Source organism: Vanessa atalanta, chromosome 7, assembly GCF_905147765.1.
Source record: "Vanessa atalanta chromosome 7, ilVanAtal1.2, whole genome shotgun sequence".
In the NCBI taxonomy this organism is placed as follows: domain Eukaryota; kingdom Metazoa; phylum Arthropoda; class Insecta; order Lepidoptera; family Nymphalidae; genus Vanessa; species Vanessa atalanta.
Genome location: NC_061877.1, coordinates 527,107 through 541,773, shown reverse-complemented (window position 1 = coordinate 541,773; position 14,667 = coordinate 527,107). Strand labels below are relative to the sequence as shown.

At 31.8% G+C, this 14,667-nt stretch overlaps 1 non-coding gene across 1 annotated transcript; it reads right to left on the bottom strand.

Moving 5' to 3' along the window:
- Nucleotides 1–4,839: 4,839 nt before the first annotated feature.
- On the bottom strand, nucleotides 4,840–4,911 carry Trnaa-ugc. The gene has a single exon. It is a non-coding gene; the product is annotated as a tRNA-Ala (tRNA).
- Nucleotides 4,912–14,667: the final 9,756 nt, after the last annotated feature.

Genomic DNA, 14,667 nt, shown 5'->3' with positions numbered 1-14,667 from the left:
CCGATGTGCTCCAGTGGTTAAAATACGTGACTTTGAGGTCAAAAGGACAGTAGTACTGAAATTGAATGCGCCTAATTAGTGGTTGTAATGCATCCTGCGCTCGGCGCTAAAGAAAAACATCGTGAGGATACCTACATGTGTCGGAACAGTCGGGTGTAATAACCCAATAACCTTTATATTAGAATTATATGTTACTTTATATAATATGCACCAGGGGGTGAAGTACTACCCGTCCGAATTAAGAAGCAACTACAATACAAATTACTAATACAATTACTTAACATAAGTGTTTATTCATAGATACATTTATTTCAGCAAGTTGTAAATCAGCGCCAAACAAATCGAAATTAATAAACGAAAAATCGATTTAAGCCCTATGTATTTAAGCACAAGGTCTAATTTTGCTTAGAAGTTGAAATCGAGTCGCAATATACTGGATTGTATTGCGTACGAAACGATGCAAGCCTTACCTTGATATCTTGAGCCAAATATGCAATTTGTTTTAAATTATTACTTGTTTAGACATTGACTGCGTTTACGTATTTATTAGCTGAGATGGCCCAGTGGTTGGAACTAGTGTATTATATTCGATTATTGCGGGTTTAAAATCCAGGAAAAATGTAGTTGTGTACTAATTTTTTATGAGCTCTATTTGTGCTTGTAACACATCTCTTATACATCGTGGCGAAACCTGCTGTCTGTATGTCTCATTATCCAGTATCCTGTTCCTCCACCTTCTTCTTATAGAAAGTGGAGGACTATGTGGATAAGTCCGATTTGGCAATGTTTACATTTACTTTACTTACCATATTTATATATTTTTTAGTTTTTATTCCACTAAGAAGTTTAAAGCATCCAAAAATAATGATTGATGCTACGGTACAGTATACTGTCCTCTTGACCGTATTTCGGCAACCTCAAAGACCTGCGTATACACATACAAGAACGTGTTGTATAACAGTGTAATAGTGTGCGTGCAAACACAGACGTACTCTATATTAGAAAATGAGATGGCTCTGAAGAAACGTGCTAATAGCTTGTCCGTACAGCAAAACTGAATTATAAAGAGGAAGTCAGACATCCGACTTCAGATGGCGCTATTTGCAAATTTTCTGTTATTCAAATTAATGCATTACACTTACTAAAAGTGTAAACCTTGGCTAATGTAGCGCTTGACAAGTTATGACAATTTTATTTCTAACGTTTCGATGTACATTTTTTGGGATGCAGGCCTTTTGATCCTTCCCATATGAGAACCAATAGCATTACGATCTTTTCGATGTACAGATTAACAGAGCGAATTGTAGAAGGCCAGATTAAGCATATTGCTCCTTTACCCTTTTGGACTGTTATTGAAATATTCGTAATGACGTTATTCTTTGTGTTTGATATAATGTAATGAATGTTTCTACTTAATAAGAAAGGTATTCTATCTCTAAATCAAACAGGAGAAATATTTATCCCAACAACTATATTAACAACGAATTTTATTTCGCAATTTATACCCTGCCTAGGGACCCCAAGTCGATTCTGATCTGATAATCTACGATGCCATATAGATAATCCGGCCTGAACGATACACCATAGAATAAAATTCCCACATAGAACTCTCTAGAAAACTAATTTAATTTTAAATTTATCCACAAAAATATATAGTTAGTATTGCCAACTTAAACAGGAATCAGTTAATTAAAAATTATAGGAACATGTAAAAAAATTACAAATGTACAAATTAATTAATTATTTGAACAATTATTAAGCTTAAGAAATGGAAATACAAATTAATACTAACATCACTAAAATGAATTTACAACAAGCTGAGAGGTTCTAATGACTAGAATATTGGGATATTGACGTGGAGTCAAACGAGTGAAATTATGATGTACTAAATTAGTGTTTATAATAGGTAATTTTGTGCTCGACGGGTTAATCGCGAGAAAAACTTTTTGAATGAAATTTTGACATGTATATCCAACAATCTGCGTGATGAAGCATTTTGAAACTTACTCCTAGTTTCAAAACCTAAAAAGAAGAGGACTTACTTTACTTTTATATATACATACAATTAACCTTAATATTTTACTTTTTAAAAGTTCACGATTGTTCACACTTTATAATTAATAGCGATAAAATGTATGATTTTTTTTTTTCTTCAGATTATCATTACCATATTTTTGCACATATGTATAGTAGCACATACATGGGTATATATATACAATGGACACCAAACTCAGTCGTACGTTTTGAACATCATACTGCTATCGCTATTTGTGAAAAAAAAAACTAAAGAAAAATGTCTGTAATTAGATAATTAGATTTTTTTATCCTCTTTTGTCGTGCTTGAAAGTAAGGCCGAATCGTATGCCGTGACGGTTAACGACAAACGCTCTCTTGGGCTGTCAAGGACGATCTCGGCCAACGCTCTCTACTCCCATTTTGTACGTATTGTGTATACTATATACTTCGTTGCTATATTATTGGTATAAAAATAAGAAAATAATATTTATTTATTTTATAATGAATTCTTTCTTTGATCATAAATTACGTAAACAATTGCTGAGCGTCCCGTGTAAAGCAGTTGAGTAAATTGGAGTCATCACCCATTAAAAACTTTAAAAAATCAGAAAATATTTCCTAAAGCGTTTTATATATACTCGCAAGGTACAGACACTCAGACCTTGACATTTTACTAATCGCACCAGAAGAAGTTTTCTTATAAAAAAATTAACGCCTCCACACCAGCTACAAAAATCAAATCGTCAGTGGAAAGAAACAACCGTTAAAGCTCCAAAATGACACTATTGGAAAATGAGAATTAAATTAGAAACTTTAAGCCTTCATTTCCTACGTACCACTTTGGGCGCTTCAGCTCTTCTTCCACTCCACTGACGATATAATAGGAGCAATTGTGTTTCAAATTGTCGTTTCATAATGTAACACCAGTTCATATATTGCACACCAATATTTTAAATAAATAAAACGATATTATGAATAAATTATAGCGGTAGGCATAAGACGTCGCTGTCTTCATTATAACATTTATTTACGTATAAGAATTACACATGTCTTAGTTGATTGCACACCTTGAGGAAGAGATGATAGGCTCCAGGCTGTTTCAAAAAAAAAAAAAAATTTATTGCTATTGTATGAAAAAAAAATACATTTCAAAAAATCCCGCTGAATTTCTTTCGCAGGTTCTTCTCAGGTCCGAGGTGTTAATTTCCGAACCGGTGCAGTGGTAGTTTTTTGACTATCAATAAGCAAGTGTAACATTTCTATATTACATAAAGGATTTTTACTTTGACTTTTTTACGTACATAAAATAACATTGAAAACAGCTGACAGTTTGACTTTCACCGATTTAAAAAAAGAATAAGGTTCTCAATTCGGTTGTTTTTTTATGTTACTTCAGACCTCCGCCATTTATGAACAGATTCAGATAATCCGTTTCTTGCTCAGGAGGGTATATTGCCATTTATATTTGACGTTAAAATTGTATTTTGTTATTTTCTAATTAGCTTAATAACAAAAATAACAGAATGTCTACTATTACGCTGTTTTGATAATATTGACGGCTGCACTTATAATAAAACAAAATGTTTTTTCTCTCGATATCAACGGATTCAATTCTAATTTCTAGCTCAGCACCACTTATGTTTTCCGAATTTCGTATCTAGACGGCAATTATGGCATATTACTTTAGAGTAACGTAGTACTTGCTAATATTCAGGTAGGAGATTTGAATTTATTTTTATTCTTTTATACTGACGCAATTTTTTTATTTAATAGATGGAAAATAATAACTACTGAGTTTTTTGCCTATTAAAAGCGATACAATCAACATTCCTACGAGAGCTACGTGTATTTAATATAATATTCTATAATTACGGTTGAGAAGTTCTAGCCTATTTGAATAAAGTATAGATATATATTTTTTTAAGTTTAACAAAAATCTAATATCGTCGAAGTATAGCCGAACGGTTGAAAATGAACATATCTCCTTAAAAATATTATAAAAAAATACATTTAAAATGGTTTATATTCTCCTTATCTTTAGGTAATCTATTAATATATAGTTTGTTTGTTTAAAGGTGCTAATTTCTGAAAATACCTATTTAAAAAAATGCACAGGCAGCATGTTTATTGAAAAAGATAAATAAATAAATATTCGATTTACATCACGCTCCGACCGACGGACACGAAGCAGAGAGAACTACACGAAACATTTTTTATCTATGTATTTCTATCATTATTATTTTATATGCTATTGCCCATTTATATTGTATTTGTTATCTGTGGAAATTTAATTGGCATATTTAGTTGATGTTTTATTATGTTTAAGAAAGTATTTTTTTTTGTTTTTCTTGAGTATAAAATAACAACATGAATGAATGCTTGGATATATAATATAAATATCCTTATGAGTTTTTCTTTCAGAGTTCGAAATCAACTGGAGAGGAAATGATATACCGGAAAGTTAATAATTAGGAAAAAGTACGAAAACAAAAAGGTTATCTTCCGAACTCCAAACTACAATTGGCTTAAGACTTTCGCGTTACATTCATTGGTTACATTTGGCGCCCATTTTTGTTTATCAGGATATTTTTATTGTATTTTTTTTTTGTAACTTGTAACCTTAGGTCAATGGTATCAAGTATCACAAATTCAGTAGATACATCCTTTCTGGGGCATTGTATTTGTTTCTTAAACATGATTCCCTAGTTATTGAAACGTAGCCTATCCACGAAATTAAATGTTATGTTAAAACGAATGTATTACCATATATGAAATAAGTCTAAAGTGATTTTATTTTCTTTTGTGGCTATAAAAAAATATAATTGGAGATGCCGGGGATCGAACCCGGGGCCTTTCACATGCAAAGCGAACGCTCTACCACTGAGCTACATCCCCGTTTAATGGTTGAATGAAATTTTAATATCAAAATTGTATTAATAAGAATTAAATGTTGTATAATATGATCACTGAATGGGATGGGCCTGTACCATAAGGTTCGGGTTTTACCTTACTTTTTTACTTTACGTAATGATTGGCAAATGGACAACCTGATGATAAGTGGTTAACACTGGCCGTAGGCATTGGTCCTGTAAGAAATATTAACCAATCCATACACCGACCAATACGCCAACATTAAAAGAAGCTAAGATATGTCTATTGTACCTGTTACCCTTGAAGGCGGGACACATCAATACTAAATATTACAGTTTGGTAGTAGTTTTGATAAGAGGGTGCTACCTACCTAGACGGGCTTGCACAAAACCCTGTCACCAAGTAGGTACTTTCAATCACGCAAATTTCAGCAGTACAGTGCAGTACAATACTTTCAAACAACAGACAAAATATGGTAGTTGAAGCCTTGGGTCTTGGATTTGAATTCTAACTATTATTGTCGGATGCGTTTGTGTTTGTGAAAATTTCCCAGTCTCGTATTTGAGATTGACCGCCGCGCCGCGACGAAAACTCGGTCAGGACATATTAATTACATACACAGATACAAGTACTGAGAGCCGAGATGGCCCAGAGGTTAGAACGCGTGCATTTTAACCGATAATTGCGTGTGCAAACCCAGGCAAGCAACACTGAATTTTTATGTGCTTAATTTGTGTTTATAATTCATTTCGTGATCGGCGGTGAAGGAAAACATCGTGTGTCTATTTTTAACGAAATTCTGCCACAGAACCGCATTGGAGCATGGTGGAATGTGCTCCATACCTTCTCCTCAAAGGAGGTGGAGGCCTTAGCCCAGCAGTATGAAATTTTCAGGCTGTGAATGTAGACAAATACTCTTTACTGTACAACACATTAAGTAAAAACCATTGCAAATGAAGAGGTAAAGTTCACACATTAATTACGTATACAAAACGATACACTTTTAATCGTCTCATCATTATTTATTCATTACAACCAATTATCAATTTAAATATAACGACATACAAATAAAGAGTAAATGAATTCAGATATATTCAAGTGATGTACAATATTTACATTGTATTACCAGCAAAGGAGTGACCCAGTGTAATTACTGAGGACAGAAATAAAACATTTAAGGTCACGTGAGAGGAACAATAATATGATTTTAAAACTATTATTTCGTGAAAATATGTTTTGGTGTTATAACTATACTTGAAAATATTTAATCTATAAGGATGCTATTTATTGATTTAACGAATTATTTAATATTAAAAAATATCATAGAAATTAATTTTATAAAATAATTTTATACTTGAAAAATAAACTGGTTTCATGAATTCGACCCTATTTAATTTCGCACTACTACTAATGAATCATAATTAATCAAAATTCTGACGCCCTAATATCAACTAAAACCATCCACTTCCGCTATATAATCCTAAATACCACAAAGACTAATATAACCATGGCACACTACTAAATTAACAAAAGACAAACTTCAAGTCAATGAAGAAGTAATTGTCGTAGCCTTTTTGACATCAATAAGCAAACCAAAAATTCAGATAATGATTCTGACAATACAAAATTAAACTTATAATAAAATGGTAAAACAATGGCGCGGACAGCACGTGTGTGGAGAAATTATAATACATTACAAGAAAAAAACAACATTAAATACAAAAGGAAATCGCCCGTTTTCGCTATACTTCCGCAACTGGTCACTCAAGTCTATAAAATAAAGAAACAGCCTATTGATCTACCGGTTTTACCTCCTCCCTTTTTAAGGAGAAGTTTAATCTATTAAGTAACCTATAAACTTTACCCTGTTAAGAAAATAGCTTTTCCCTTTAAGAGGAAAAGATAAGTGTTACACCGGAAACACATGGCAGAATTACATGCGGCATGCAGTTTCCTGATGATATTTTCCTCTACCGCCAAAAACGTGATGAATTTCGAATACAAATTAATAAACAAAGAAACTTATTGATCAATTGCACCTTTAGAATTAGGTGTTGACATCATAAATAAATACACATTATATCAAATCAAATAAAAAAAAAAACAAAATATACTTTATTCAAGTAGGCTTTTATAAGCTAACACCGTTCGTCATTTATCGTCATTTAACAAACTATTTTAAGTAAAGATACCACTGGTTCGGAATGTAGATTCTACCTAGAAGAAGCGGCAAGAAAATACAGTCATGTTAGTTAAATACAATAATTAAACCTTGTTTATTTATGACGTTCAAATACATCGGGACTTGGTGGCGGCGTATTGTGCTCTGGTTCAGTACCAGCCAATCATCATGTATTCTATTGCCAAGCAGGAATACTTAGCATTATTGTGTTCCGGTTTGAAGGTTAAGTGACCCAGTGTAAGCACAGGCACAAGAGACATAACATCTTAACTCCCGGTTGGTGATATGGGCAATGATTAATATTTCTAGCAGTATCAACAGTGGTTACCACTTACCATCGGGTGGCCTATTGCCAATCGGCTTACGAATATCATCAAAAAAATACTAGTATTAAAATTAAACACGTCACGATAAACGCATAATATTTCCAATAATTCGACTCATTAATACTTTTAAACATAACCTTAAAACTGATGATGAGAGTCCTTCAGAAAAACCGTCTTAACAACTATATAGAAACTGTTACCGGAATGTTTCATGTCTCTAGGTCGAATAAATGAATCAATATTTCGATTTATGTTTTTCATAACTTACACGTCGTTATCTTGAAGGCAAACCCTACATTACAAGTGTATCATACCGTGCTTGGAATTGGTAATGGCCGTATAAACTCAGAAGGCGATTTTATGTCAATCGTATGATAATTATTATGTATATACGTCTTTCTGTACAACCAATTCAAGGTTAATATTGAAAAAATAACGAGATGCTCTTTGAATGGGAGATGGTCAGACAACTCCTGTTTTTGTTTAAAACAAAAATAGGAGGTGGAGGAGGAATACCATGTGGTAGGGTACCACTTCGTGGGTGCGTATTACTTACAATTCAATTATCTTAAATTAAACTAGTTGAAGAGTGCGCTAGGGCAATTACAGGCAAATGAGATATGACTTCTTAAACCCAATGATTGAAATCTCATTAACAGTGTAAGGAATGTTTTATATAGTTCATTCGAACAAAGATAATGGGTGAAAATGACCACTCACCATCAAGTCATTACATATGATCAACTATCGCAGTATAATCATTTATAAAAAAGCGTAAATGAAAAATTATAATTGCAAAACTTTACTAATAAGCGATTCTTTCTATCAACAGACAGAAACCTATTAAATTTTTAACACTGGCAATACATACTACAATAGTATAATATATAGTAATTTATAGTATAATATCCTCCTCGAAGCCTCGCACTTCACTCTTGGTCACAATATTGTCTTTAAGCGGCTTAGTACTATAGAAATACACTAATTATTTACAAAAAATAGCCGTAAAATATAATGGCCGTTATTAAAAAACAGATAATTAAGAGTTATGCTTGCTTAAATTAGTATAAAAAAAATCATTATTTAGATATTTTTTTCTTTAAGTATTTTATTCATGTTCATTCTTTAAGTAACATTATTTCAAATTACTAGAAGCGATAGAAAACAGTACATTATTATATTAAAAATTAAATCATCAAGTTAAATAAAGCAAAATTAGAAAAAAAAAACTTATTTAATTTCATAAATAAATATATCACATTACGGAACTAATATATATAAATATAAAAAAACTAATTATTAAACATCTATTTTACGATTTTTACGAGTATTTCCGGATAACCACTTAGATGTTTCGTGGCAAATAAATTCTTTGAATAATATATCGAAACTTTGAAATATATAACTAATACGCTTCTTGACTCTAGTTTGTGACCTCTTGCGACTATACATAAATTAAATTATTAATTAAAACTAACAAAAAAAAAGGAACATACTTCACTGATTTTTAAATTATTAATTTATTGCTGGGGATTAAGATTGGCCAGTCATTAACAAACATGAATATTAATTATTTGATCACAGGTTCAGATGCGAGAAAGCAATCTTCAAACAAATCTTCACAATTAGAGAAAATCTTCAATGTCAGAATCATTTGCCAGCTTTTTTTACATCTAGGAAGACTAAATTGAATAATAGCTTGCATACTTTAATAATGATTATTGAATTGATTATTCGTATCGTATTTAATAATAAGCGGATACAGTTAATTTAAAAATGCATGTTAACTCAAAGTATTCCACTCGTTACGCTCCCCACTTCCATGAACTGACCTTAGGTTTAAGTTTCACGAGTTAATAAATAATATGTAAGGAAGTTATTTATAGTTAAATATAGGTTTAAGTATTTAAATAACCATTGTATCTACAAGTTCATATTGTTATGGAAAAAGAAGCATATTTCTATACGAACATTTTTTTTTATATTATTAATTTAACACAGATTCAGAATAGATTCAACTAAGAAACCGGCTAGAAACTTAGTAAATCCTTTAAGAATTATAGTAGAGCTGCTATAGTATATCTTGCATAAAGAAACGTAAGTATAGTATTTTATAATTACAAAATGCTCCGTTTTCTTCTTCTCTCGATTATCGACAGCTGATGACAGAAAGAGAAAAAGTTACTTTATAATTAAAACTTCAGTAAGGTCATAAGTAATCTTTTATCGAATCGGCATTGCCCGTTTAAATTTATGAAGTGGAAAAAAAAGGTATGTTGCGTGATTTTGTTATAAAATCATGCATGCCCCAGTAAGGGTTTATTGACCTTGTTGAGTCGTAAACATTATCTTCTATATTTACTGTCAAAATGATTTGGAGGCGATAGTAATTGTTATTGCTAAGTCTGTGCATTCTAAAGCCAATTATAGAACTCGTTTAAGTACCACTCTCTCATCAATTGTAATACCAGCAACATGCAATCATTTGTATTACTGTATTTCGGTTTGAAGTGTGCGTATGGACAAAAGACACAAGAATATAACACATTATCACTGACATTGGCGCATTAAGAAATATGAACCATTACATACATCGACAATGCGTAGCCAAATTTAGGAACGAATATGTTATGTCCCTTATGCCGGTAGTTACACAGACGGGCTTATACAAAGTTTATTTACGCTGTCAAAAAAACAATAATAAAATTATTTTAATAAACTAGCTGAACCTGCGGCTATACCAGCGCGAAATTTATAAAACACAAACTTCCAACTCCCGTTTTGCCCCCTTAGGGGTGGAGTTTCGTAAAATCCGTACTAAGCGGATTTCTACACTATATAACCTACCTGCCAAATTTTAAGTTTGTAGGTGTTATCGTTTCTGAGATTTCGTGATTAATCATTGAGTGGTATTTCGCTTTTACATATAAAGATTAGGAGATCTTTATTTGTAGTGCTTGTGAAAATATTAGATACAAAACCAATATACAAAAAATATATATCAAAAGATGTATCTCCTATTGTAATAGGTTTTAGTATATAATATTATTATGTCAGTGAATCCGCTTGGCAGTTTCCCCCGCTTTTAATTTAGACTGTGGACGTGATAAACATGATTTTCAACTTATGTATAAATATATGCCAAGTTATATTCATGGTATTTTAAAATAAGCTAACAATAGAACACTTGTGTCATCTCTTATTTACATCAGTCTGGTAAATGTTTACTCGTCTTTTTCCCAATCGTCATCACATTGTCTAATAAAAAACGCTTAAGCCACGTAACTGTGAACCTTGTGAAGTGATAATTGGTAAAGAGTCAATAGTGTCAATCCTATAAACAGCCTCTAAAATAAACGAAATTGGACGAGAAAATAACAATTTGAATTTTATATTGTATACCCAAAGTCCTGGGTGCAAATTAATAGTAAAGCAACAGCTGAACGACAGTTTATAACCAGCAAAGATCCGGGCAATGACGAAATCATAAGAGAACTGCGTAAACCAGGCGGGACCATATTATTAAAGCCATAACCTTTAATAAGTACACTGTCTAAATAGTGCTTTGATTTACATTCCCCAAAACTAATCAGAACTCATAAAATGCATAAATTAAAAATCACATTCACAATCGTCATAAATGTAAGTAAATATTGACCGCCTCTTTAAAGGAATCTTCCGTTATCGTGAACACCAATAAACGTCTTGGGTAAAACCGTATCGAGTTTGCATGAATGATTGTTATGATTCTCGCTCGTGAGTGACCACAGCGAAGGTCGTGCAAAGGTAAACATTTTAGTACCACGGAAAGTGCGTTTTATTTTTTTTTAAATTATGTGTTGCTACATTTGCATAGATAACATATGTATATTGTACACCTTGTGTAAAACCGATCAAGCGCGAGTCGGATTCTTAAATCTTACTTAATTTCTTCTCATCAAACCGACTTCGCTTTCGCTCGTCAAATAAAGACTTTTTTCTAAAAAATCACACCTCGTATTTGATACAGATTAATTAATTATTTAAGTGCTATATATAACTGATATAATTTTGTGTTCCGGTTTGAAAGAGTGAGTCAGTGTACTTATAGGTACTTAGTTCCCATGTTTGATAGCGCGTTGGATATATAAGGAATGGTTAATATTTCTGATTAATAGCGTAAGCCAATCTTTGTTCCAGTGATTATGGGATGATGGCTGCACATAAAGAATCAGTTATGGTATCAATTTGAAGAGCTCTAGCCGTGAGCAAAAATTAAAGACGATTCTTGATTACAAAATACTAAAGAATTAATTTTAGTCAGCAGAAAATATATATATAATATAAAGAGCGGTGCTACGGCTTTATATATATAAAAAAAAAATGAAGTAAATTATTTGACATTAAAAATTTCATTTAAATAAAGTTTCATCATTTTGGCGCCAGTGACTTAAAGTTTACAATGAAATGGAATCAAAACAAAACCTGTCATAGGTTTCGAAATTCCTAAAAAATCTTTTGAACTAACGCGAAGTATTTCTGATAGTGCTAATGTCTATGGGCCATGGTGACCACTTACCATCAGGCATTTGTCTGTCCCACAACATATGTCATAATAAAGTTGGAGTGGTGCGGCAGCGAAACATACGACCAAAAATTAATTTTAAAAAAAAATTGGGACAAATTTTTGAATAGGAAAAAACGAAAGTAAAGGTTGTTTGTTATTTCAGCGACAATGTTGACCTTAAAACACAATTATATAACACAATGACCTTCGTAAAACCGAAAAATCTACTTTGATTTAAAGCTACACACACGAAATACTTTGTAGTCTAAATAAATGTTATAGAACTTCCGAAAACATAGATAGCGCTTATTTATTCTTCTCCGAAGCTATCATCTAACAATTAAATAAGTATATAACTTCTTTAAATGAAATAAATTGTAAACAAATCGTGTATAAACAGGAAGTGCTAATAGTCAAAAGATTCGTTTATTGCAATTATAATACTAATGTTTCGAAATATTCGACCGTGACCTTGGGCGGACTTCCTGGGTCCACATATAAAAGATACTAAGTGTCCGATGTCATACATTACAGGTTTTAAGCTATTCTCGTTTATAGGTGAAATGATTACCTATGTATATGTAACGATTAATATGCGGAAAACAAGTTCTGTTCTAACCTAACAAAACGCAGTTTAAAGAATTGATAAATATTTAACTATAATTTAAGAATTTATTTCGTATTGTTATCATATATGATATCATAAATGGCACAAAAAGCTGTGCTGTTGCCACTTGCTAGCATTATTAAAAAAAAAAAAAGCAACCACCGCTGCAAAGTTGGTAATCTAATGGCGTGTGCCGTGCATATACATAGGTGAAACGGCTTCGTTTGAGTACCGCTACGCTCGGCAGGTGGGTTGGCAATCGCAGTAACTTGATCATAGTACTCAAAAAGTACGCTGCTGCCCATTCTCCGGTAAATATTCCTTCGGGACGACTTTAACGCAATCATGGTAAATGTATCATAGAAAAACATTGATTGACCATGCATTAACGAGGTAACATGAGCGCGATAGGAGTGTCCCTGCAAATTTAAATTTAAACACAGAAAAAAAATTACAAAACTATTTATAGCTTAACCTTATTACGTTCAATATATTTACATAGAAATTTACAAAATGAAATTCTATTTGTTATCAGACATAATTATTTTTATACTTCAACTCTAATTCAAAGACTACCTACAGGTAAATTGAAATTGAAGAATCAATCAAATGTCAAATTTCCGCAGGTTCGTCTTGATCCAGGATGCAAGAGGTGTAAAAGTACCGAGCGCAGCACCACCGATGATGGTGAAGTCTTCGAAGAAAAAATCGGTGAACAGGTTTCTTAAAATCTTTTGTGCAGATTATCTTCAGCACTTAGTATGAAAATTAACTAAGTATAAACATAGTTAATCATGTTTTCTTCTTAAAAGTTTTGGGGTCAATGGCACCGCATGCTGCAACAACAGCAAAATCCGATTATCCTTCACTTATATTTGTAATTCTAACGATGAAAGGTTTATGACAAGACTCTCCTCTTGAGACTGTAAACAACATAGTAAGTATTATGTATCTGTGTAGTTATCATGATCAATAAAATACCTAAGAAATTTATTAATTATGAAACACCCAACCACACAAAACGGTCTTCGCATCAGTACATTGTTTCAAGCATTTGCTTCATTTGACTTCCATTTTACGATACCAGTTTTCTCGCAATTTACTTTTGAGAGTTCGAAAACAAATCACCCTGTATTTTTTTTTATTGCTTAAAATTGTTAAGTGTTGAAATGATGTGTTAGGTTATTAGTTATATACCCAGAATTTGTTTACTGTGATACTCAAAGATTTTTCCCTTGACTAGAGTCTATAAATTATAAGCTTCCTTCCTGGTCCTGTAGTTTTTAATTAAATTATACTGTCTACTTCCGAGTTCCGACGGAAGACACTTGACAGTTGACTGGCAGTCAGAAACTTAATACCTATTTTTATATCTTATGACGCCTGAGGCAACAGTGCAAATTGGGGTGATCTAAGCTAACATCGTCTTTAGAACGATGAAGGTCAATGGAATTTTAAGGAAAATATAATAAAACAATTGAAGACACAAGTGGATGAAGATGATATGTTACATTTTGTAAACATTTAATTTGATGTCATCACCTTCATCTATAACATAAACATAAATTTTAATCACGTATTTCTTCAATTATATGGCTATTCTTAGTTAAAAAGTCTAATTAATAAGCAACACTATTCCTATGATATGATTTTTCACTTAAACGTATAAAAATCTTAGTATATATTATAATTATTATAATGTGTATTTAATAAAAAGGTGCTTTAAATTTTTAATGTCAATTGTCACGTTACGCCATCTTTCGGTGTTAACCGAAACAACCGAATGTTACGATTTGTTATTTTTTTGTTTTTTCTTTGCTTGGATTGTATTTTGTAGATTCCATTGTGATAATAAATTGTGTTGTGGATGAGGTCAATTTTTTATATCACTTATAGTTTACATAGCTATCGAGAGAATTTATCTCGACTAGCTATAATACGAAATCAAAAATTTGTATAGCTGTAAATAAAATTACAATAAAATAATATTTGTTAAATGCAAATTCAATTCAATTCATTCCAAATTACATGATTCCTGATTATTATGTTATTTGCGTTTATCACAATAAGAAAACAAACGATGTACGAAATTAAATCTTGAAAAAAAACAACCTTACTT